Here is a 22,699-nt window from a genome sequence, read left to right on the forward strand (position 1 = left end):
CCCTAAGTTTTATTCTGATTCCAAAGCTCTAACAGGTAACAAAGAATTTAGGGATAATGAGTCACATTCTTCTACCGAAATGCACATAGAGATAAGGACAGACATAAACCAGATGTATATGATGCTTCATATTAGTTTGTTTTACGCAGACTAAGTTCAGCCATTTGCCTACTTTGAACACTGTCTACTTGTCTCTGGACATCATTTCTCCTACATTCATCCCTCCTATTGTATCATCCCCCCCCCTTTTTTTCCTTCCAGTCCCAATTACTGTAATACATTCTGACAAAAGACAACATTCACTTTCAAAGCCGAGACAATCTCCTTTCCAAACTGATACTTTTCTCAGACTTCCTATTCCTTCCTCTCCTAAGAGACTTTCAGTTGCTCACTTGCTGAAAATCCTATCAGCCCTAACTGCTACAATAAAAAACAATAGAGAGATCTCACAGTGCAGCACACGTTACTCAAGCCAAAGAGTTACCTGGTTAATGATGACATACTGGGGAAGGACCTGCTAAAATATTTATTCTGTTCTCCTGTTTTAGGACTTACAGTGTTAGATTTCAATATGAATTCAAAGCACTGAAGTTCTTTGTAAAATGATCTTCCTCCCATCCACCAAGTTGAAGTGGCTAAATAACTGAATTCCTTTAATACCTTTCCTTTACTTGCTTCATTTAATTTATTATTCAGACCAGGAGTCTACTAGCTCTGTTTCAAATCCTGCTTTTTTTCACTCAGGGTAAATCACAGCATGCCAATCAAAGCTTAGTGTTGAAGCAGTAGCAACAAACAGTTAAACACAGAGTATACCATTTTGGCTCTGCAGCAGTCCACAGAGAATTGTGAACCAAGAATATGGATGGGTAAAAGGAAGATTTTGAACAAGGTGTTAGTTTGTATGCATGCAGCTGGGAGGAAAAAATAAAAATAAAAAAATAAAAATAAAAATAAAAAGTTGACTACTGAAATAGTTCATAAAGAACCACAGTAAAAATGAAAAAATCTTGCATAAAACAAAGAGCTCCATCTACAGTCACAAACAGCAAAGGTCCAAGGCACAAGATTGAGCACTAACCCATCATCATCCACAGTACCTAGTGGCTGGCAAGTTATTTACTATGGCTTTATGCCATGCCAAGGAGCACACTCCTAACCAATGCCCAGTCTTGGTTTAAGAGCCAACACTTTACAGTGTTTATTCTCAATACACAGTGTAGATAAGGGCAGCCTTTACTAGGAGAAGGCAGGAATAAGGATGAGTTTAGCTATATGGACATATACCAGAAAATTTGCCTTTGCAACCCTTCCTTCTCTGTGTCACCTTGCACTCAAGTATAAAACACCTATTTATTGGCTAACACGCACAAAGGACAGCTAAGACAGATGAGATACTATGCTAAACATTAATATGCTCACCATCTTCAGTAAGACACCTTATGAGTATTTTGCCAAGTAGGCAGGTATCAGCCAGATGAGAGAAAGATGACCCTTTACTCCATGGAATAGCTGCTCCTTGGTGTTGCTGTCTCCCATGTTTTTGTGTTGTTTCATGTTAGTGTTTTTCCCTTTGAATCTCTGAACTTTCAACTAATCCCAGGTCAGTGCTCTTACCCCTCTTCGCAGTTTTACCTTTCACATCTTGCATAGCCCCAGTTTAGGCACTTTCTCACAATGCATAGATTTTCTAAAGTCTAAGCCAACATTACAATGCCCCGTCAGTGCTTCGGAATTATCTTCCGCCAAGGCTATGAGGAAGGTTACACCATCAAGTCAAGAGAATGGGACTTTTTCTACGTCATTTACTAATACAAACATAATCAATAAGCCCTGAGTACTGGTATTTGAAATTTGAGAGCTTCGTATGGCACAGAGGCCAGAGGCACTACCTCTTGTAACATCAGAGGGAGACATACAAAATCATTTGTACAAGAACTTCCATGCTTTGAATTGCTCTTCTGTAATTCAGGCTGCACTCACCTCTAAACGATTCCACAGACATAGTCACTTTCTTCTCTCCCTAGAAGAGCACCTGTCCTGATTGAATGTAGCTGATATTTCCAGTTAGGGATTTCAGTTTTCATTGACTGAGAGTCTGAGTTGTGGACTTCCAGATTATTCACCTCTATGACTTACATGTATTTCTACCATTAAAATTACAGTAATTCAAAAATCTACTCACCAGCTAGGAGTACATAATGTTTTTTTTCTTTTCCAAATTTGAAAAAAAGCCCTGAACTATAACATCTCATATTAAAAAAAAAAAAAAAAAAGAAAAATATCTTCCAAAAAAATGATTAAAAATATAAACAACCTACCATAACAGAATGTTGCCATTATCCAACTATCTCTTTTTTTTTTTTTTTTTTCAGGAAAAGAAATCACTTCATTAAACAGATCGATCTTAAAAGACTTGCATTTTCTGACATAATACTATTCACCTGCAGTTTTTATAACCATTTCTACCACAACACTATTTGTGAATGCTGATTTATTACTGTTTATATCAGCAAATTATTTGAGAGATCCTCAGTTAGAACTGGTTCTGGAGTATCTCTAATTATGAATAGTGCCTTATACATCAGTTTCTTACCTTGAAAAAAGTTCAAGTAAGGAGAAAAAAATACCCTACTTGGTTTCCCATAACAATCTTGTCCTGGAAGTTCAAGGCAATCAATTTTTTAATAAAAATACAATCACCTGTCACTGAAAAAGTAATGAAATATTCAGACACATTCAGAGAAAAACATTTTGCAGGGAAATTTATGTCACAGGCAGAAATGGGACTTAAATGATGCTTAGTTTTGTGCTTGTCTTGAACAGAAATGCAGCGAATTTTAATATATGATTTAACATTAAAAGGTTTTCATAAAATATATGTTACTTATAACAGCACAAAGATTTTATTCTAATGGCATGCTTTTCCCAATAAGCCTTTTTGGAATAAATTTATAAACAAAATGTTACTTTTCTGAAAGCTTATATTTTTTTCATCACTTGTTATTACATGAAAGAATGACACAAAGTTTGGACATAGCACAGAGAATCAGAATGTTTGAATATTCAAACAACGTTGGGAAAAATTATTTTGTCTCAGATGTTTCACTTACTTCATCTTCACTTCCCCAACAATTCTCACATTAAAAACGCTAACAGTACTGTATAATCAGCAATCCTTCCCCATGCACTGAGTCCACCTTAATAACAGAATAATAGAAAATAAAAGAATAATAGAAAAATTCTGCCATGTTCAATGACGATAAGTAGTATTTCAGTCAATGCATTTACTTCACAAAAAATGAAAGCAAGAAAGTGATTCATCAAAAGTAAGAACATGCAAACTGAACTGCAATTCTCTTTCTAAATGCATAAGGCATGTTATATAAAATACTGTCAGTAGCTTTACACCCTTCTGTTTCTAGGATTTTATTAGTACAGGAAAACATAGTTAACCAGAATGTACTACTGTTGATATTGCCATTTCAAAATAATAATAATAATAAATACCATAAATGAAATAAGAACAATAAATCCAAAACACAAAATTTTGCAGTTGAACAATCTGAAATTTCCCCACATTCTCCTCAAGCAATATATCCAGTTTTTACAAGTAGCATTCAGTTAGGATGAAAGAAAAAAAAAAAAAAAGGAGTGAAAGAAAAGAAAAAAAAGAAAATAATGAAAGAAATCAAGGTACCACTAGTCAAACATCTCGAAGAACACAAAACTGTGGAAGCAGAAGTTTTATTTATTTACTTTTTACTTATCACATCGTTTGTTTTTGAGACAGACCTCCTGAGCGGAAGGCTCAAAACTGAGTCACATTATGTAGCAAATTTCCAGGAAAGTTAAAAACTCATCATTTAGATCCACTTCTACAACCTAGAAAAGTAGTTTCCTAAGAAAAGATTTTATCAATCAATATTTACTCTGAAATAAATTACTAATCATTCTGTTAAAGAGCTATGACAGTACTTTTCCCTTATGTTCCATGCATCAGTTTCTCAAAGTTTTCTAGCAAAAAAAAAATTAAACCATACCTTCAGGGAAGAAATAAATAAATAAGTAAGAAAAATCTACAGATAACATTAAGAGCTTTGCTCCTGACTTAAATGACAGGAGTTCACCTTCCTGTCAAGTGCATGGAATATTATACTCCGGTACAATTCAACTTCTAATTCTCAGTATCAACATAAACTATAACTTGATCCCACTAGTTTAATTTCTTTAGACAAACACATAAATTAAGTATTATGCATGTTCTCATACAGCCTTTCAGGTTTTCTTCCTAAACTCTATGTAAAATGTAATACAAAGCATTCTTAATTAGTAGCAACCATAGAGAAAAACAACAAAAAATAACTCAGAGTTGGGTAAAATATGAAGATCAACTAACAGCTTAGGGTTTGTTTGTTTGTTTGTTTTCCAGTGAGGTCTAACATAGCTTTAAGGCCACAAAGGCCAGAAAGAGAAGTTCAGAAGCATACATCAAAATTTACAATAGTTTAAAGGTAAACATAAGCAGGGTGAAAAATCTGTTCATAGATAATCAGCAGGCTCACAGATGGTTCAGTACAATTCGCCTGGCTTTATTTCTATGCCTTTTGATGGTGGCTTAATGAAAGCCAACAGCAAATGACAGATTCACCTTGAGCGTCATTCAGTTTTGTGCTCAAATGATATTCAGGCCAGATGCACGACTACATGGAAGGAAGGGGTAATGTTTAAACCGCGACAGCACCACGTGGTGATTCCTCACACACAGCACTCAGTAATAACTGACACATATTTCTACAGACAGCTTCTCAGACAGGCCCACATTTACAAGGGATGATGCCAAGCACTTCTCTTTTCTATTTCTGATGGTTTTTATGCTGAGAGGTGACTCTTGACATTTTGGCATATTGATGTGAAGAGCATGGATCCTTTTTTCTGCAGTTTTGCATAAGACATATGGGATCCAGAGCACACCTGTCACAAGTTGCCAACCATAATTGCTTGTAGGAAAACATAACTGATGGGAATACCCAAATGATATTAATATAGTATGGCTAAACAGACAGAGGCCATACTCAGGCCTGGCATTTAAGGGCACAACTGCCATTGACTTTGGATGGTGACTTCCTTATACCACAGCTGTACATGGTCCCAAATGACTATCCATGTATAAACTCATGTTTGAGCAAATTAGAGACAACAGTAAAAAAGTAGAGATAAAAGAAAAAAAAAAAAAAAAAGTTAAACTGCAACATAACCTTCATTTCTTTCAGGGTTATTACAAAAGCATTTGAAGTAGAGAAAAGCAGAAATCACCTTTATGCCACCAAATGCTTTCTCCTGAATATCTTCACTCAGAACATATATGATATTTCAATGCCTACATGATGGGTTCAATCACCTACAACAGTTCTTTCCAGACTGTAATTTTCTCTAAAAGTAAACAAAACCAAAAATGTAATATTTAGAAACACAACTGGAAAAAGAAATAGTAAATTTTCTGCAAAAATTCTTGGCTAGAAAATGGTTCTTCAGCCAGAACTTGAATAATGGTAACTGCTAAAAAATATTAGAAGATATACAAATATCTGAAGCTACAGCAGATAATATTTTAATTGGAATAGAAAAGATAGTTAAGAAAAGTCCTACATAAAACTCGAGAAGTATTTCCAGAAACACAATCAGTATGGAATTTAAATTATTAGACTCCCAGAAAACATCATGAAGCAGTAGTATATTGATCAGTTATTCCTCATGTTTTCCCAGATATCTTGTTACACTTGCATTCTTACTCAATTTATAAGCATCTGCAATATGCAAAACTCAACTAAATGATTTTTCTAGCATACCTGATAAAATAGGCTTAAGTCTTATGCATACCATAATTTTGCTCACAGTAACTGCTTGCCTGCAGTGTTCTAATAATGTTGAGAGATCTTACTTTTTAGTCATTCTAATAGCTACAATTCCAGTTGTCATGGTTTTGACTGGGATAGATTTAATATTCTTCATAGAGGCTCATATAATGCTGTCTTTTCGATTTTTGATGAAAATAGTGGTGATTACACACCACTGTTTTAGTTGTTGCTGAGCAGTACTTACATTAAGCGATGGATTTTTCAGCTTCCCATACTGCCCTGCCAGGAGGAGACTGAGCCTGCACAAGAAGCTGGGAGGGGACAGAACCAGGCCAGCTGACCCAAACTAGCCAAAGGGATGTCCGGTATCATGTGGCTTTGTGCTGAACAATAAAAGGCAGGCAGAGAATAAGAGGGGACACATTCAGAATGATGGCATTTGTCTTCCCAAAAAATGTGATAAAAACATTATGTGTTTTAATCCCTGCTTTCCTGGACATGGCTGAACACCTGCCTGCCAATAGGAACAAGCAAATGGATTCCTTGTTTTACTTTGCTTGCATGTACAGCTTTTGCTTTACCTGGTAAACTGTTCTTAACTCAACCCACAAGTTCTCATGGTTTTACTTTTCCAATTCTATCCACCATCACACATGGGGAGGGTGAGTTAGCAACTGCATGGTGCTTAGCTCCCTACCAAGGTTAAACCACAGCACTCAAAAAGAGAGGCTAGAAGGATAAGTAATCCTTCACCTACATCCCTATCCCTCAAATCACCAAATCTTAAACCTATATAAATGCTTTGACAAACTGATGATTTACTGAGATAACCCTGCAGCTGCAAGATTCTCACATCTATTTCTGCAACACTGCTCTGTTAAAACACCTCTCCTGTAGTCAAATCCTAGCACAATCCTAACAGCCAAGTCATATAACCTCTTGCATAGGCAACACTTCACTGTAGTTTTTTTCCATTCACATTATTTATCATTTGTGTTGAAACAGCAGTTTGTTTTAGTTCTTGTGTGAACTACAGTAAAAACAAGTTTATAACTCCTAAAAACTTACAAACATCAGCCTTACAATATTTAACATCATTAGTAATTTTTTTATATCAGATCTTATCCTGCAGTACAATGAACCATAATTCCCACATTACTGAGCAGAAGCAGCAACATCTTGTAACACCTCAAGTCTATCATATCCAATCAGCACAGCCAAGTGAAATAAAACTTTGTGACAGAAGCAGCACAATTACTAAGTGATGAGCATCTTGCAACACTACATGCTGCACTCATTTTTGTATCAAACCTGTGGAATCACTTGACAGCCTTGGGGAACGCTACTGACTAAACAAACAACAGATAACATACTACTCAAAATAAGAGGTTGGACTAGATACCCTAGGACCATGCTGCTTTTTTTGTTATCACCAGAATCTCTCTGCCACTGAAGCCCTTGTTCCTAAGAACCATGGTCAAATTATAAATATATTAAAAACAAATTAAAAAATCATTTGTATATATGTAAAATTTAATTCCGTGATCCTCCTACAATAGATGACTTCAGATGACTCAATATGACATGGTGAAAAATCATATGAAGTTGTTTAGATTTTAAACCCATGGGTTTGATCTTAAGATGCTTAACATGAATTATGGAAAAGCACAGGACAGAATATGCACTCCTTAAAATGGGTATCAAATTCACAATAGGTGAAATTCTATTTAAAAAAAAAAAAAAGTGCAACCAACACGTTTAGACCGTGTGCTATACAGAGAAATATAGAGAAGAAGAGCACTGGCTTTTTTTAGTTATTAAAGGTTGGCTTTCTGTGGGTTTTGAGTCTTTTTCAATTTATATACAAAGAAAACTAACAGAAAATTCATCCTCCTCCTCCATTTTTGTCATTTTTAGTGATGATCTATAGTACTGCCTAGATGATTATACTTCACCATCTGGTTAACCTTATCAGCAAGACACTAGAAAACAAATCCTGTGCAGTACAATTTTATCTATACCTCAGTTATTCTGATTCCAGACAGTTACCCAAAACTATGAAAAATTGTTATGGAGTGTTGAAATGTCCTGCATAAAACACTTGCAAGTGAATTCAACTAACGGATCCTGCACTTTTTGAGAAGAAAAAAAAAAAAAAAAAGTCTACCAAAACTCCACTCATGATGGTGCCTTTGGTGAGTGAGAATATCTATATTAGATCCTAGAAAAATTAATAGTATCAGTTGGCACCAAGATATTGGGAAAGCAGATCTCAAAGAACCAATAAGGAGGGTAAAGTCCTTCATAAACAAACAAAAAATCCAAATATTCAGGTGTTGGTAACTTATTTGATTTCTAGAAAAATCAACCAGTGATGAAATTTTGTATTTAAGCCTTCTGGGCAAAATGTACATGTTATACAACCTGCAGAGTAACAGCTTGAAAGAAAGACACACACAATGGTTATCCATATACATATGAGAGTTAGGCCGTGCTAGGAGGTGAAGTGCAAACCAGACACACTGAGTAGACACCCCTGACTCCACCCCACCCACTTTTAGGCACTCTCAGAGAAAGGAAAATGATCTATTTTTTGTAAATGGGAGCCAGGAAATCCTTCTATCTAATTATTTCTCCATTGTCTGGAAAAAAAAAAAAAAAAAAGTAATAATAATAATAATAAATCCTAACTAATCCTAACTGGAGTAAGTAACAGAACACCTCTCTAGGAGTGATCTAGAAAACTTGCTCAGCCTTTCTCTTCCAGCTTTCTCTTGCAAAACAACAGTCTCACTGTTTATTGTAAGGGGGCTTCTAGCTCTTATCAGAAAAAAAAAAAAAAGAAGAAACTGGGAAGGAAGAATGTAAAGAATTAAATTGAGACAATGTTAAAATGATTATTCAGCAGTTAATATCCCAGGTCAACAGTCCATCCTTAACTTTTTGATGCGGCAGTTTTTTAAAAACAGGATTAAAACTGATCACATTTTAGTCCTGTTTAGTACCATGTACCATACAAGGTCATAAATGACAAAAAGGTTTGCTCTGTAAATGAATGTAAAGTATTCTACTTCCAGATGACATTTCTATGAGTTATGCAGAATTGTGTTCGGTTTCTTCCTTGGCCTTTATGTACCACTCAGGTGATAAGCAAGACAAATGAGTAAACCACAAGGAAGAAGGGAGAAAATCCCCCAGGAAGGCAACATAGAGACAACAAAAGCTGCTTTATACTCCACGCAGGGCCTTAGTACAGAGCATAGTTAGAGATGTGGAAACCTTGCATCTCAGTCCTACAGAGAATATGTTATACTGCATCCCACTGGCTAAGAAAGGCTGCTATGAATTATAGAAATCCCCAGAAACAATGCCAGCACATGGAGAATAGCATCAAGTAATCTGCTTTACCGGGTCACTGTAGGAATACATACCTTTCACAGCAGGACTTCAATGTAGTGGGCAGCCCACACTTATTTCTGGAAGTAATGAAGCCCATATCTTCTGATAAAGACCTCACTTGAAAGGAACTGAAACATTTCTGTTTGTAAAACAAAACAGTCAAACACCCATGTATTTATTGTTACTCAAATGAGAGGCCGTTAACACATCGTAAGGTTGTTTATAATTCACTGATCTCAAAACGACCTTAGAGGACCACTGCTTTCTGCTAACATTAAAAACTTGGTGTTTTGCTTACTGAAGGGATTCCATCACTCTTACCCACAGTTACAATCTCTCTCTTCCTCATACCTACAGAATGCCAAGAGCTTTGAAATGCATTACTATGCAAATATCTCGGGTGCCTTTACTACACATTTATATTGCAGGGTAATCAATAAATTATTATTTCAATATTTATTGGAATCTCAGAATAAGAAAGAAGACAGATTACACAAATCCATCTTAGTTGATTAATGGGTACTCCAGCAAAAGGCATACACTGATGGAGTGGGTCTGTATGCAGACTATATTACTGAATATTTCAGCTCGGTTGTAAATATAGTATCTGTTTCTCTTAGGGACTGTCACACTGAGTGCAGTATAAAAGGCAATAAATTTCAACAGATTAATTAACTCTTTGGTTACTGGGGCTGTGTGTCACCTATCCTGGCACCTAATAAAAAATCCTTTAATGCCAAGACATAAAGAAGGGCCTCTTTGGAAATGAGTTATTAACAGCATTTCGTGAATAGATGGAGAAATTGTAGCCCAGCCATTTAAGTGTCATAAAGTGCAGCAAAGGCTGCTGGAGGCCTCTGAGGGACGCCAGGCAATACCATAACAATCAAATCTGAGATGGAAGAGGGATTGAGCTGTCCACTCAGAATTTTTATATTGTCAAAGAGCAGCGAGGAAATAATGTGATCAAGAAGTGAATTAACCTTGTGTGTGAAAGAAAGGGGATGATCTGATGGAAAAGGCAGTAAAGTAAAAATCACTCCATAATGCCTACATTGCAGGCTGGTCATGAGGGGCCCCTAATGTCTGCAGGCTGTCAGTGAACAGATCCAGCCTTCTTACTACCATAAACCCATTACCTGCATTAGTCGGTAATTGGAATACATTTACTCACACTTTTTAAGTTCTTAGGGTCGTGACGTTGGCTAACCACACTGCATTAATTTCTACAAATGTTCTCTTTTTCCATCCTTGTGATAGAATGTGGACAGTTCTCTGTGGAAGTAATACTCAAAAAGGGATAGAAGACTTACACCACGTTACCTTTATACTTATGTCTTGTGTCATACCAAGTCTAACACAGTTGCTTTGACCCAAACATCTTTAGTAACATGCTAGCCAACCAAGAGCCTATGAAAGTCATGCAGTACATTCTTGTTAACTAGGAGAAATCAGGTCAGTCACTTCCCAACTGAAAAACAAAGAACAGCAGACCCAAATCTACTGCCCCCCCCAAAAATATGGAATCAGACCATGCAGCATTCTGCAGATAAAAAAGCACTTTTCCCTTAGAGGGGGGACAATAAATAAATAAATAAATAAATTAGATCTACAACAAAACAGCTGAATGAAAAAGTCTCTCTGCAGGTCTGCAGAGCATCTGTGAGTGCCAAGAAAGGATCGAGTACAGCAAGCTAAATCTAGCAGAAGTCCAGGCACAGATTGCCTGTATGCAGTTTACACTGTATGCAGCAGGGATAGAGAAACCATTTGTCCTACTCCCGGACTTCCAATTCAGTATCAGGTAAAAACACCTCATCATTTTTAGTAACCTCACACTGATAATCCAATTGCTTGAAATGAAAAATAGCTTTGTCAAAGAATATTAAATTCAGCAGTATTTGCTGAGCCTAATGACGTTTGAACACATGGCCACAAAAGGAGCAAGATCAAAGATCAATTTTCATGATTCTTTTTGGTTTGGTGGAAAACAGACACTTTGCTCCTCAACATTACAAAAATTGGCATCTATCTGAAAAGCTTGTTTAGTGGTTTGGTTGCATTTGTTGTTCCATAAAACTTACGACTTAAACCAGAGGCTTTATCTTCCATTTATGAAATAGGCACTTCAATCCACAATTATCAGGAAACTTTACTTAACTCATTGCACTGTTGATGTTAACATTCATGACCACAGCAACTTTCCCAACCATAATTAACTCTTGAATTTCATCCAACTAAAATAAAGTTATTTAAACTTTTACAGTAATATCTTACCTACCTAAAGATTTCTAAAAGAACTTCCAGAACAGAAACATACACATGAGCAAATAAAAAGTGACAAATGCAGCTAGCCAGCAAAATTTTGAGAAAAGAGACAAAATGTACCTGTTTTTTTTGTTTGTTTGTTTTGTTTATTTGTTTATTTAAAAAAGAAAAAAGAAAGGCAGCATACCTTTTAGATTGCAAAACTCTACATCAAGCTCTCCTTAAAGCTGAAGCATTCAAGGACAATGATCATAGGACTGTGAAAGGAGTTAATGAGCTTGAAGTGTACAAGTACTGCTCCCTATTGTGTTATACATATTTCACTCCCTTTCTCAGTTTTCTCACCTGTAAAGAAGAGTTAGAGTAAAAGCAACATAGTGTTGTCAGACTACTTGCAAAGAGTTTATATGATGAGAAATTATCAAATACTACACTAGTTCAAAATATTATAGACAAATGGCTGGACTAAAAGACTACATTTCTATGCAGATGACTTTACGGAAACAAGCAAACAAATGTTTTCATTCCTCAGTAATAAATAATCAACTTATAACATTTTCCAAGACATGTAACATCATTATTCATTGCTTATTAAGGTCATGCCTACCGCCACACACAACCACCTTAAGCTGAACTGTTACTCAGTTCAGTTTTGTAGTCATGGAATTTAAACATCTACATGGGTAGACCTGTGTGGTGCCATGAGTTGGACTTGATGATCCTTATGGGTCCCTTCCGACTTGGGATATTCTATGATTCTGTGATTCTATGGGCACTCTGGCATGTAAAGGATTGAACATCAAGAGACTGAACAATCTTATGGAAAGTTACAGAAAACTTGTTTCAATCTCAAAACAAGTATCTGTTGGTTTTGGGAGACTCCCAAATATATGACCAGATATCTCTGAAAAAAAAGGCAATGATATTCATTAGTGAGCCCTGGAAAAAACATGGGTGAGTAAACTAGCAGGGAGGTTCAAAACTTGCAGAGTTTTAGCTGCTTCCCATAAAGATAGTTGAAGCATAATATCTTGCAAGCAAAGGACCATGAAATTAATATTTTCATATAACTGTGTGCTCTTGCACCTATATACAATTATTGTATAGGATGTTTTCAGAATGGCAGATTATGATTAATGCTCACACAGACAGGATAGTACTAACCATGCTTCCCAGTCAGGGTATTTGCCCCCAAACATAAAAAGAGCAGTTACTAACCTCAGTGAATCTGCAAAATTTATTTTCCCTTTAATTTCTTTTTCTCTCCTGTAGTAAAACATTAGGGGAAAAAAGCAATTGATTATCTTCACGACTAAATGCACTAGGTACATGGGAACTAAATGCCACTAGTTTCTAACTAAACAAAAATTGTTCAATGCTACCTTTAATTCTTTATAGTGAATCCTGCTGGTTCTTTGATGGGGAAGGATTTTCTGCCACCAGTTTTTGTGCCCCAAGTAATTTTCATCTTTCTCACACACCATTAATATAGCTACTGCTCCAGGTATCACTAAAAAATATAATTAATGGAGCCCAACTACACTGCAACCTAGCAATGTTGCAATGTGATTTGGGTATATAAAGAACATGCTGAAGGCCTTAGCAAAATTGGCTGGATTACCCAAAATAATAATGCTGTGTAGGTTCAGGAAAGAGAAAAAAAAAAACAAAAACAAAACAAAACAAAACAAAAAAAAAACACCTTAAACCCTTCAACATAACCAAGTAACTGGAATAAAACAATAAAACTGTAAAAAACTGAGAACAATAAGCATCTTATAATGCTACTTTACTTATTTGTAAATACCAGTTTAAATTGCTTAGCAAAGGAAAAAAAAGCTTGCAAGATGGACCATGGGGAAAAAAGACTTTAGATTATTGGCCTAAATTCAGCAGCAGAGTTAGCAATTTATGGACTTGATTATACCTTCAAAATGAACAATAACCCAGTAACTACTGCAGTAGAAAGGTACTAAATTTTTATGATATGGGGTAATCAGGTTGGCTACCAAAGACATAGTAGACATGCTGCAAAGAAGAAACAATTCACATTAAAATAGCCGAGTGACAAATTCCCTTCCAGAAAAGGATATTTTTCTTTATATGATGTCTTTAGCAGACTGTAGGCTGTTTCTTTAAATGAATATGTGACACTTAATTTTCAGGCACACTTGGTTACAGAAACAGGCACTACACTGTACATCATGTTTAGTAACAAATAGAGCTGTCATACCTGGATTCATATTGACATTTACATCAGACTCTTAATCTGTATAGATTTCACATATAGGAAAAAGTCAGTCACCCCACATATAAATGATGCTTACATATTCATAATCAAACTGTTCTTGGTTGTTTACTCAGTAAAGCAAAACCAGTTGTGTTTTGTTGTTGTTGTTTTTTGTTCTTTTAATACCTGTCTATTATGATATTATGATAGTAAATAGTCTGACATTTCAGCATATTTGGAGACAGTATGCTATTTTATTGCAATTACTATTTCCAGTGAAAAATTAAGAAGCAAAAATTGTGATGATTTTTTTTTTAAATAATGCATTCATTTTTGTAGGAGGTTGAGAAAAATTTCATTCTTCACTTCATGGTGTAATGGGTACTCACAGACTGTGGAATTAGCAATTTGATGCAAAATCGGTAAACTCTTTCTTTCTATTTATTGCATGAGTTGTTAATAAAAACTAAATAAAAAATGAAGTAACTATGATGACTCAATAAGCACTCAACGGAATGTAGGAATGCTTTTTTAATTACTTAATGCCTCCAGGAGTTGCCTATCAATTGCTAAATAATAATAATAATAAATAATAATAATAATAATAATAATAATAATAATAATAATAATAATAATAATAATAATAAAGAGGAAAATGAAATTATAAAATCAAACATTCAAAATTTAATACAAATAATATTAAGTTTATTATAATAAACTTAATACAAATAATATTAATATTATACAAATAATATTAATGAGTCAATATTTTGACTCATCTGTGATTTTCCAAGTTATTGCTGTCTTCTGGAATTTAAGAGTTTCTGTACTGTTCTGTCCTGTTATCATCCAAAAAAAGATGAATGTTTATGAATTGAGTTAAGCTCAAAGTTAGGCATCATCTCTGTGTACTTATATAAATGCATCCATAGGGATTTCCATTTAAGACAATGACACCACATAGGACAACTTTTGGGACACTGATGATAACTTTCTAGATATCAATTTATCTTGGTCAGTTGCATTAATTATGCCACAAAATATTTTTCAGTTCAAGCATCTTAGACTCTTGATACATCATAGTTTACCATATTTCAAACAGACAACAGACAATGCTTTAGGAGAAAAGAAAGAAAAATTCCCAATACACTTACTCCTAATAAAATGAAATCAGCATAACACGAATAATGCTGATGAAGCACAATCTTCAAAAACACAATGCCCTTTCCCCAAGGGTATATGTACACATTTTATCCTTCTATTTATTTAACAAAACATGTGAAAAGGTTGATTTCTGTTTGGCTGGTTTTTAAATTGCATATTCCCAAGCTAAGGGCTGTAATGTTAGCACATCGAAGGATCTAACAATGTATCTGGGTAGCAATAAAATTCCCACTGTAATCCACAGCCCAGGAGCTTGGATATCTGTGAGTCAAAGCCACGTTCTGAGGGGCACATTATGTGATCTCAGTTCAGGTTTACTGAGCTGAAAAGTGAAAACACAAAGTGAAGTGAAACTGTTGTAATAGAAAAAGTGACTCAAGAGCTCGAGTGAAAAACGCCAACACTGAAAGCTACAAATGCCTAACAAAAAACCTGAAGAGTCAGTAAAAACACTCAACAGAAAGGACCATTCTGTTATGAGAAACAATGGAGACCAAAACTTCCACACTTTCTGGAAAGCCTCATCAGATGTCTGCATTCATAAGTGGTGAGATTAATGCTTCACCTCATGGTGTATAAGCCCTCGCTATCTGCTATGCCTATTAGCAGTTCAAAGTTGCTGCATTCTGGAAAATTGTATCCAATAAGCCTGCACTCTCTCCAAGGACAGTAAAAGATGCCCATATCAAAAGTGACTCCACAGAAGATGTATTATATCAAATTATTTGAAATAGCATTTAATTCCACATTTACCCAAGTTCTCCCATATTTTAAACTCCCCTGGCCAAGAACATTAATTTACTGTAAGTTTGTGCAAATTCAGGCACAACTCAAGCCCTATCATGCTCGAAGAATCTAGACACTATAGTAATAATAATAATAAAGAGTATCTAAAAATGCTTAGGAGACTTTTTTAACAATGGTGAAAGAAGAGACTTATTATGCAACTGTGCACAATCACAATGCTTGTTTCTCTGTTGCAGTGAAAATTTGCCACTTATTGGAATATTCAGAAATATCAGGAAAGTACATTACAAGTTCAGAAAAAAATCTGAGTGTTCTGGAAAATATATTGCTATAAAAGGACCATTATGGAAATAAAATGCTTAGAGGCCATTTCTGACATAGATTCTTCATACTTTTACATATTTACCTAATAAACATCTTTTACATTTAATAGTGCTATAATTAAATTTCTGAAACATGGGTGGAGTGTTTGTTTGCTTGTTTGTATTAAATATCAAAACCTGTCACTCCAGTCACTTACAAATTTCTTAAGGCAGCAGTCTCTGATAATATTGCTGATGATTTATTCCAATGCATGGGGCTTTACCAAGTCAGAAAACACATGCAGCAGTTTGCTATTAGATGGGAAAGAGATGATTCTTGGAGTCCCTAGTAATCAGTAGCTGCACAGTGCCCACGTGCATATCTGAAAGCACGCAGCACCCTGCTGCCTCACACGAGTATTGCCAACTGGCTTGACCAGACCATTAGCACAAGAAACACGAGGTCCTGCTCACTGTAGTGGAAAGTAGGCCATGCCAGTAAACATGTGCTGGCAATGGAACACTGAAATGCATCAAGTAACTCTGCTCGCTGTCTCTGTACATCATAGCATTGAAATCACACAAACACAAAAAAGCCAATACAGCATTTTGGAGATTAACTACAAGCACAACTTTCCCAAAGAAAATAATGATACTTTTCTTTAAAGACTAAAACATTAAAAAGATATCAGCTGTGCTTTTGTTGCCCCTATTCCTCTTCTGTACAGCTCTGAAACTTAAATAACTCACATTTCTAAAGGCATTTTAGTCATTTGTGTTGTCTTCATATCATTTTAGTATAAAAGAGCAAGTAAGACCTTGAATATTAATGTCTCTAGAGTTCTACAAATACTTAGAAGCAAAGCTCTTGCAGACCCAGCACCACAGGTCCAGATACTTATTTAGTAATCAACAGGCTAACCAAATTTTTCCTGTGGCCAGTGAACACAGAGCAAATGATGCTGAGGTTGTATAAAAAGAATGGATATTCTCAATACATCACTCACAAATCATAAGGTCCACACTGTGGGAAAACAAAGATGAGAAATTTCCTGTAACAGAAAACAGTACCAATTACACCAAATGCTACAAACCAGTGTGAAACTTTAAAACAGTATGAAACTTTAAAGCAAAGATACCAGAGGGCAAAACTGGCAGTTACAGAAGCCTGTGGCTTCAACACCTTTGATCACCTGTTTCTGGCAGAAGTCAAACTATCATTCTCAGCAGCATGACAAGAAGAAGCCAAAGCTGGCACATGTCGGTTTGAAGGAGACTCCTTTCACTGAAAGGTAGAGAATCTTAGATGATGAATTCTCTGGCTATTCCAAGAAATTCTCTGAAGTTTCCAAAATATATTTTCATGCACAAAAGACAAAGCTTTGTGCTGATTTAAGTAGGGAAAATTAAGCTTAATTACAGACATGTTCAGTGGCGACTCTGCCCTAGTGCTACATGGATCCATTCAGATAACTGAGATTAGGACAGCCTAACTGCAATGTGAAACTTTTTGTAAAAGTATTTTGGTACACAGATCCCAAGAATTTAACCCCTGAAAATCAAGAATAAGAACTGAAACAAGGAGAAGTGCATTCGCTTCTTACTTTAGCCACTTAAATCAATATAGACCTGGAAATACCACTTTATCATGTTTCATACTAGCCCTAGTGCTCATAAAGCAGCAGTAACAAAACATTTTCTTCACATAAGTGTTGTTTTAACAAATAATTCATGTTTTCAAGATACTTCTAAGGCACCATAAAAGTACTACAAAAACACCTGTGAGTACAAAACAAGTGATATGAGAATACATTTAAAAGCCTTTCCACATGTAACATGTCAGTTTCCTCAGATTGCTTTAAGGAATGGAGTTTTTCACAATCTTTTTGGCCTTCAGAAAATTTGGTAAGATATATAAACTTCATTATTTATCACACCAACCAAGTCTTTAGTAATAAATACAGTATATTGCTTTTAACACAAGCTATTAACTAATATTATTAACTAATTCAGCATAAAGAACCACTAAAATGTAAAAATTGCTTCAGTACTCTTTTAAGGTTAATTAAAATGTAGTGATGAATGAACTTCAGAATAACAAAGGTTTCTTTCCTTTCCAGTACCACTCGACACCAACACAACAACATTGTTTACTCTCATTGTTTAGTCATATTATATCTTTGTGGAACATACCTTTCTTGTCAAACATTTATCTTCCAAGTTCATACACCTCAAAATACTGTATTCTCTCTTCCCACTCATCCCATAACCTTTACCATACCCTTCAGTCCCAGACATATACAAGTTAAGAATCTGTTTAAGCTCCCTGTGGCAGTTTCTTTTCTTGGACATTATAGAGACCAAGAATTTATATGACTTCAAAGCAAGATAGACAAAGTGAGGGAGGAGATGCCTACTAGTGGCCATTAAACAATCTAGACACAATATCCACACAAGCTACTAGCACAAACGAGGAGGCTATAGCAGGAGTAGGACTGCTTAATGTAGCCACAGTTTCTACACCGCTCTCTAGACCCTATCAGAGTCAGTGACGTTTGACCTGATCCAGTACTTTTTCTTAGGTTGGCTCACAAACCCAGATAGGTACCCCCTGACATTTCTTCACAGTATGCATCACATATCTTCGGGATGTATAAAAAGCCACATCCTGAGTCAGCAACTTCCCAAGTCTTGCGCTTCAAGAAAAACGTCCATCATCACTCACAGGCGCAGGCCCTGAATTCAAACTTTGCACAGCCATGATACGCCCTATTATTTACAGTGCAGAAGGCCCTAAACTATTTCAAAAAAAAAAAAAATGCAATAGGACAGTAAGAAATTTTTATATAAAGATCATTCTATCAATCAACCCGCCTCAGTAGTACTTACTCCGCCATTGTCTCCAGAGTAACAAAAGACCTGCAGGCACAAGTGAGGCAGCGTTTATTAGCACACTCTGGAGTGCCACCAGTGTAACACAATCAATTTGGGGTCACAACACCTGTTCACAGCTGCTTATGAATTTAAAAAAAAGTTATTCTAAAGAAGGCTATTTGTGACCTAAGCTGACCGGTTATGTTACTAACCACCTCAGAACAAAAAGCACAAATTAATTTGAATGTGTTCCAGCTGAAGCACAATTTTTCTAATATCAATGAGTTACAAGTGCAAAATTCCCTATGATGTTAATTCCAAACCAGTGATCGATTACATATGTGCACATATGCTCTCTATAAAAAATTTCTTGCTGTTTGCATTTCCAAGTACTAGTACATATACGCACCAGAGACAAGACAGAAATAATAAATTTGTATCTGGAGCGTTACCAACGCTTGATAGATTAACTGTCTGGTCATATGTTACATGTTTTAAGTGCAATTTAAAAATTTAAAAATCAGTATTACAGTACTTTGTAATGAGAGGCAGAACCTTAATTTAACTTTATAATTCCAGATACAATGGCTTTTCCTTGAATACGAAGTGATGTATCACACATTTCAAACAGGGTATTCTATAATCATAGAGCTTTTTCTTACTATTAGAACTGCAATTCAGTTTCTGAGGCAGTAAAATGCAGTGCTACATGGCAGGAATTAGAAAAGCTCTTAAAAATTAGGCTAGGAAAAATCATTTCAGCTGGAGTTGAAGTACAGAAAGCAATAGGAAAGGATTCAGAAAACATGTAACAGAGAAACCTAAGTAACATACATTTTAAGGTAAAATGTCCTTGTTTAATTATATTACTGTTGTGATACCTAACTTGCCATCCCCAGCATCAATAGGCACTTATTCCTAATTTAACAAATATTAATAACAAAAAGCCAGTTGAGACTCTCTTCTACATGTGCCTTTATTTATTTTGTTCTCATTCCCCAGCAGCTCACTACAAGAATAACAGCAGTTTAAAAAAAAAAAGAAAAAAAAAGTACAAAGCTGGCAGAAAAATCCCACTGTGAAACATACAGTACTAAATTAACAGTAATAGCCAGTAATAGCATTATAGCCATCAGTGGAAGAAGGGAACTATTGTTTTTCCCTCCCTTCCTGATGCTACAGAGATAAACATCCTCACTTCTTTTTGTGAATCAAGTTTTTAGGTTCACCTAACTCCCACAGATTCAGTGGATGTCAAATGCACTTTCATTTAACCAAAATGCTTACTCTTGTAGTTGTCTTGAGTACAACCCTAAAGGACAATTCATACAAAAATATGACGTTTTTTCAATAATTCTCCATTATTTTTGATAATGAAAATAAAACATTAAATTACACTGTTTTTAGCCGTGTAACTTCTAACATACTGCATCCTCATTTGCATATGCCATGTTTTAGTCAACACAGTAAAATTTAAAGTCATCTAAACAAAGCTAAAAAAACAGCTCTGAGAGGAGGGTTCAAGCCTTTGGAAGTGGTATTAGTTTGCTTTTTATGCTGAAATGTAACAAAACCCATATTGTTTTGCTTCATTAATTTCGTCTGTCAGCCAGGTGATAATCTTTGTTGATATTTGTGTCACTAACACTGTGTCACTAACATTGTGTCATTTGTGTCACTAACACATACTTACATGTTTCATGGAGAAACAGAAGTATCAGTGGGTATTTTTTACACAGATAGGAAAGACTTCTTTACTCCTTTGAATTCATAATAAGAAAACATGCTACAAGCATACAAATATGCACAAAGACATTACTGCCCCCAATTCATTAACAAAAAGTAATTGTGCACTTGTTAAAATATTCCAGATTTATTTTTTCTCCTGCAAACAAGAAACAAAAAACACCTTTGTCCTGGTTAATTCCCAACCTATTGTATATGGTATAGATAAAGGGGTACCATCTTACATTTGAGAAGTTAGAAACAGTCATGTTGAAGAAGCCAGAAAACAATCTAGGCTAGGCTGACAATGTAAACTAATATCATAAAATTAGCATTTCTAAGTTAGATTGTAGTGAACAAAAGTTCTTGATAATAGAACTACATTGTGTATCTTCACTTATATATTCCAGCTGAAAGACACAGGATTATGTTTGTGCAAGAGTAAACTTCCCATTTGGTACCTTGAGTTGGTCAAGACTGAGAAGTTCAAACAGGCAGCATGACAACTTTGAGATCTTTAATACTTCCACTGCCTCTGCTTGTGATGTACAATATCTATTTCCTGGATAAACAGAGAAGTCAAGTCTCCAGAGTCTGAATCCAGCACCTTTCATAAGCCTTAACTTCATTTTTAAAAGCGATAAAAGAAAATGTAATTTGCTTTCCAGCTTTACCAGTAATCCATACGTGCTCATATTGCAGACTGCAGAAACATCTGTGAGATCAATAATAAACATCCTTCTCATAGTTCATTCTTCTGCTTTATTTAAAGAGAACATTCACCAGCACATACCCTACTCTGCACTTCCCCCAGTTTGAATGATGGAATATGGGTAACAGAAATAGAAAAATGTAAAAAAATAAATGAAAAAAATGTACATTCTTTACAAAGAGGCAGGAGTCCTTCTGAGACAAAATCAAGCCATCTAATTTACACATTTCTGAATTAAAAAAAAAAAAGAGTTATAGTGAGACAGCAACAAGAAGCAACAAGACTGCAAAGTCTCAAATATGAGGGAATATAGGGGGATGGTTGGACCACATGATCTTGGAGGTCTTTTCCAACTTAATGATTCTATGACTCTACATCAGAGTCACATTTGCCAGAGTACATTTCTTCAACTCTTCCTACTAAAAAGCTCTATGTTCCTCATTCCAGTTACAGGTTACTTAGCCAACCCCACTTGCACGATTTGATTTCTCCTCCTACCTGCCTGCTTCCACCGAGGCATTCTACTCCTTTCTGTGCAAAGTTCAAATCCTGCCTGCTATGTATTTTAACTTGCCTTCAAACTTCATGAAGATGAGAGCTTTGCTGATACTGATCTCCCTTTTGGTACCTATTTCCCATCTAGTAGTAGCTGGAAGAAAAAATGTAGAGAAGTAATCACTTCACTTGTAATAGTAAAGGTCATTACAGATGACACGTCTAGAGAATCTGTTTATCTACTTAATCTAGAATCTACTTAAACTAGAAAATCCCACCTGACCATGTGCAAACACAGAAAGCATCACTGTCTGGCAAATGTGAAATCCCTCAGTCCACGTAAAGGAAGCACAAACCAAGAAGCACTGGAACCTCTGAAGATGATGGCTTATTTTCCTTAAGAAAATCACTGATTCATTTCTTCAAAAACAACTATTTTGCTGAAAGGTTTGGGAAGATTGGGGGGGGGAGGGGGGATGGAGGGTTGTCATATAGAGTCAATTTGAAGCCTACACTTTCTATTTCATGTCTGTGAACTAATAAATATGCTAAAAAATTCAAAGGCTGATGTATTTGTCACTATTATCCGTCATACATACTGATTTACTATGCTAGCTTCAATAAATAAATAAATAAATAAAATTGAAAGAAAACTTTTAAAACATTACAGACATAAAACCTTGCGTTTCCCAAATGCTACACGACAATAGATAAATATTGATGTACAATGTTAAATATTTTGCACATTGCTTCTAGGAGCGCAGCATTTCCATTTTATAGTCCAGGATGATTCATCACTAGACTTCATGTGTTTTGAAGTTGTATAGTTTATGTATTTGCACAAAATCGCCTTCAGCTACCTTTCTCACAAGCTTTTTACCTGATGTCACGTTCCCTACGTTACATTATCTGCGTGCTTTGCAGT

This window comes from Anas acuta, chromosome 2 (assembly GCF_963932015.1).
Source record: "Anas acuta chromosome 2, bAnaAcu1.1, whole genome shotgun sequence".
In the NCBI taxonomy this organism is placed as follows: Eukaryota; Metazoa; Chordata; class Aves; order Anseriformes; family Anatidae; genus Anas; species Anas acuta.